The sequence below is a fragment of the Chrysochloris asiatica genome, unplaced genomic scaffold (genome assembly GCF_000296735.1).
Source record: "Chrysochloris asiatica unplaced genomic scaffold, ChrAsi1.0 scaffold00113, whole genome shotgun sequence".
NCBI classification, from domain to species: domain Eukaryota; kingdom Metazoa; phylum Chordata; class Mammalia; order Afrosoricida; family Chrysochloridae; genus Chrysochloris; species Chrysochloris asiatica.
In genome coordinates this window covers 4,611,991-4,617,383 of record NW_006408631.1, presented here as the reverse complement: position 1 = coordinate 4,617,383, position 5,393 = coordinate 4,611,991, and positions in this window count along the sequence as shown.

The following is a 5,393-nucleotide window of genomic DNA, read 5'->3' as shown; positions in this document are numbered from 1 at the left end:
GACACCCCATCTTCGGGTCCTCACCCCCTTGCCGAGGCCAGACCCCGGCAACACACAACTAGAAGACCCGGCTTGTAGAGCTTTATCTTCTGTTTGCTGTGTATTTTTTAAATTCTTCTTGTCCTGATTCCCAGCCTTCCATGTAGCAGTTCCATCTTTCTACTGGAAAGGAAGAGAGGACAGACAGAGCTTTTCTCTTTCATCCTTTCCCCTGAGAAATGAACAAGTACATAAAAGAAAAGAAATATTTATTGTCAGCAGTGTTTACAGCAATGTTAGATCCCTATGTTGAATGAAACAAAAGTTATTTCATTCTTTTACAGGTGGGAAGCATTGACTTTTCAAATATAGAAAATAATATAACATGATTATTAACATCTGCACAGGAATTTAAAGTGTTTCACAGAGATCTATATTATTATACAACATTTTATAATTTTCATTTGCATTATTATAATTAAAATATGATTCCCATCTGTGTCCATATAGAGGAGACATCTCATTGGTAGTGTTCCATATGCTAATATAGAAAAGTCTCCTTTGTAGATTCTCCTGTTATAATTATTTAGCTAGAAGACACGTTGGTGATTTCCATGGCACTTAACGAAAAAACAACAACACTTAGAATACACCCCAACTGAGAGAATAGAGAAAGACCAGGCATCAACAATAATCCTCATTTTTGAAACTGAAAGTGTATATTAATGTGAATATCCTCAAAGGTTTTCTACAATGAGAAAATTTCATTCACTAAAGCCTTTGCCTGAAAGTTAAAAGTTCTAAGCTGAGAAAATACATAAATAAATTTGTGGAATACTCGAATAGGCTGACTTTGGAAAACATCCTTCCAAGGGAAGGAGAACTTGAAGATAAATAAGCAAGCATTTTAGGTATGGATCTCAATGTGACCTAAGCAGTTGTTTCAAAACTGTCATCAGTTTCCAGGAAATCATTGCTATGATAATCTATAGAAAAGCAGATTTCAGTTTACTAGTTAAATTATTATGCATTCTCAGGATTATAAAAGTAATCATATTTGTTACACTTCTCACATTCAATATGCTTTTCATTATGTTTTAGTGTATTGAGAATATGATATGTCTGCACCTATTCGGGCAGTGTTATGTTCTGTTGTGCATAGGCTCGCTATGTGTTCGTACCGACTCGATAGGCACCTAACAACAACATTCAGTTCTTTAAAGTCTTTTGAAAGCAATATTTGGCTAATGGTTAAAGAATTGTTTTCTTAAGGATGTTGTTGTTGTTGCTATGTGCCGTGGAGTCAGTTCCGACTCATAGCTACCCTATACAGGGTTTCCGAGGCTGTGAATCTTTACGGGAGCAGAAAGCCTTATCTTTCTGCCCCGGAACAGCTTGCAGTTTCGAACTGCTGACCTTTCGGCTTGCAGCCCGATTCGTAACCACTAGGCTACTAGTGATTAAAAGTAATAAAAACAACAAAAAAAATAGCATGCTATATTTGGTCAAGCATTTAATTAACTCACCCTGGAGCTCTGGTAGCATAGTGGTTACGAATCGGGCTGCGAACCTTAAGGTCAGCGGTTCGAAACTACCAGCCGCTCCGCGGGAGAAAGATGAGGCTTTCTACTCCCGTAAGGATTTACACCCTCGGAAACCCTGTACAGGGTCGCTATGGGTCGGACCCGACTCGACGGCACTTAACAACAACAACAACAACAATGTGATGGCTAAGGACCTCTGGTAGCATAGTGGTTACGAATATTACAAATCGCAAGGTCAGCAGTTCGAAACTATCAGCTGCTCCGCGGAAGAAAGATGAGGCTTTCTGTTCCTCTAAGGATTTACAGCCTCAGAAACCCTGTTCAGGGTCACTATGGGTCGGAACCAATTCGACGGCACTTAACAACAACAATGTGATGGCTGGAACTGCAGTTGCCTTAGCAGGGCCAGACCAAATGACTTCATGGCGAATACAAGGAGCTCTGGTAGCGTAGTGGTTACGAATCGGGCTGCAAACCGCAAGGTCAGCAGTTCAAAACTATCAGTTGCTCCACCGGAGAAAGATGAGGCTTTCTGCTCCCGTAAAGATTTACAGCCTCGGAAACCCTGTTCAGGGTCTCTATGGGTAGGAACCGACTTGACGGCACTTAACAACAACAACAACAACCACCCCAGCTGAACAGTGGAAGAAAGATGAGATTACGGCCTTGGAAATGCTATGGGGCTGTTTACTATGACCTATAAGGTCAGTATGGCGTTGTGGGTATGCGCCATACTGCAAAGCCATTTGAACTGTAAGGTCGGTAGTTCAAGTTCACCAGCTGCTCCTTGGAAACCCTGTACAGGATCACTATGGGTCGGAACCACCACTTGTCTGTCAGTTTGTCATACTGTGGTGGCTTGTGAGTTGCTGTGATTCTGAAAGCTATGCCACCAGTATTTTAAATATCACCAGGGTCACTCGTGGTGGACAGGTTTCAGATGAGCTTCGAGATGAAAGAAAGAGTGATGAACTACTTCCGAATATTTAGTCACTGAAAACCTTGTGAACAGCAGAGAAACATTGTCAGATATAGTGCAGGAAAATGAGCCCCTCAAGTTAAAGGGCACTCAAAATGTGACTGGGGAAGAGCTGCCTCCTCAACGTAGAGATGACCGGGATGACACGAATGCAGTAAAGCCCGTGGGACAAAAGCCCGCGGGAACTTCATTTGCTGATGGGGCAAAACTCAAAATGAAGAGAAACAGCTGTAAATATGTACTGAAAATTGGATCGTAGAATGTACGAAGTATGAATCTGGGAAAAATGGAAGTTGTCAAAAATGAAATTGAACACATAAACATTGATATCTTAGGCATTAGTGAGCTGAAATGGACTAGTATTGGCCATTTTGAATCTGACAACCACGTGGTTTACTATGCCGGGAATGACAAATTGAAGAAGAATGGTGTAGCATTCATTGTCAAAAAGAACATATCCAGATCAGTCATGAGGTACAACCCTGTCTGTGCTAGGATAATATCCATACACCTACAGGTACGTGCAGTTAATACCACTATTATTCAAATCTATGCACCACCCACTAAAGCCAGTGAGGATGAAATAGAAGAATTCTACCAACTTCTTCAATTTGAAATGGATCAAACATGTAATCAAGATGTACTGATCATTACTGGTGATTGGAATGCAAAGGTTGGGAGCAAAGAGGAAGGATCAGTAGTTGGAAAATATGGCCTTGGTGATAGAAATGATAAAGGAGAATGCATGATAGAATTCTGCAAAACCATGATTTGTTCAATTCAAATACCTTCTTTAGACAGCAAAAGAGATGACTATACAGATGGATCTCACCAGATGGAATACATAGAAATCAAATTGACTACATCTGCAGAAATAGACAATGGAAAAGCTCCATATCATCAGTCAAAACCAATCCAAGAGCAGACTGTGGAACAGACCATCAATTGCTCATATGCAAATTCAAACTGAAACTGAAGAAAATAAAAACAAGTCCAAGAGAGCCAAAATATGACCTGAATATTATATATTCATAGAGAGCATCTGAAGAACACATTTGATACATTAAACACTAAAGACCAAAGACCAGAAGAATTGTGGGATGACATCAAGAACATCATATATGAAGAAAGCAAAAAGTCATTAAAAAGACAAGAAAGAAGAAAAAGGTCAAAATGGATGTCAGAAGAGACACTGAAACTTGCTCTCCAGTGTAGAGATGCTAAAGCAAATGGAAGAAATGAGGAAGTTCAAGAGCTGAACAGAAATTTTCAAAGATCATCTCAAGTAGATAAAGACAAATATTACAACAAAATGTGCAAAGATCTGGAATCAGAAAACCAAAAAGGAAGAACATGCTCAGCATTTCTGAAGCTGGGGGAAATGAAGAAAAAATTCAAGCCTTGACTTTGGTTATTGAAAGATTCTCTGGGCAAATTATTGAATAATGCAGAAGGCATCAAGAGAAGATGGAAGGAGTACACAGAGTCACTGTACCAAAGGAAATAGTTAATGTTCAACCGTTTCAAGAAGAAGCATATGATCAAGAGCCAATTATCCTGAAGGAGGAAGTCCAAGGTGCATTGAAGGAATTGGCAAAGAACAAGGCACCAGAAATTGATGGAATACAACTTGAAATCTTTCAAGAAAGTGAGGCGGCACAGGAATCACTAACTCATTTCTCCCAAGAAATTTGGAGGACGACTATCTGGCCGTCTGATTGGAAGACATCCATATTTGTGCCCATTCTAAAAAGAGGTGACCCAACAGAATGCAGAAATCATTGGACAATCTCTTTGATATCCCATGCGAGTAAAGTTTGGCTAAAGGTAATATATAAGCGACTATAATCATACAATGACAGAGAACTTCCAGAAGTTCAAGCCAGATTCAGAAGAGGCCGTGGAACGAGGGATATTATTGCTGATGTCCGATGGATCTTGGCTGAAAGTAGAGAATATGAGAAAGATGTTTACCTGTGCTTTATTGACTACGCAAAGGCTTTCAGTTGTGTGGAACATGACAAGCTATGGACAATATTGAGAAGTATGAGTATTCTGGAACACTTGATTGTGCTCATGAAGAAGCTGTGCTTGGAACACAAGACAGTTGTTCAAACAGAACACGGGAACACTGAATGGTTTAAAATTTAAAACAAGGTTGTATTCTTTCACCATACTTATTCAACCTATATGCTGAGCAAATAATCCGAGACGCTGGGTTGTATGAAGAAAAATGTGGCATCAGGATTGGAGGAAGACTCATTAACAACCTGCGATATGCAGATGATACAACCTTGCTTACTGAATGTGAAGAAAACTTAAAACAATTACTGATGAAGATCAAAGAGCACAGCCTTAAATAAGGATTGCATCTCAATGTAAAAACAAAACAAAACAAAAATCCTCACCACTGGATCAATAAACAACATTCGTATCAACGGAGAAAAGATTGACGTTGTCAAGAACTTCATTCATCTTGGATCAATTATCAACACCCATGGAAGCAGCAGTCAGTAAATCAAACGACATATTGTATTAGGCAAATCTGCTGCACAAAACCTTTTTAAAGTGTTGAAGAGCAAAGAGGTCAGCTTGAGGACTAAGGTGTGCCTGACCCAAGCCATGTTGTTTTCAATAACCTCATATACATGCGAAATCTGGACAGTGAATAAGGAAGACCGCAGAAGAATTGATGCTTTTGAGTTGTGGTGTTGGAGGAGAATACTGAAAGTGCATGGGCTTCCAAAAGAATCAACAGATCTGTTTTGGAAGAAGTGCAACCAGAGTGCTCCTTGCAGGCCAAGATGTCCAAACTTCATCTCTAATACTTCAGACATATTGTCAGAAGGGGTCAGTCACTGGAGAAGGATATCATGTTTGGTAAGGTGGAG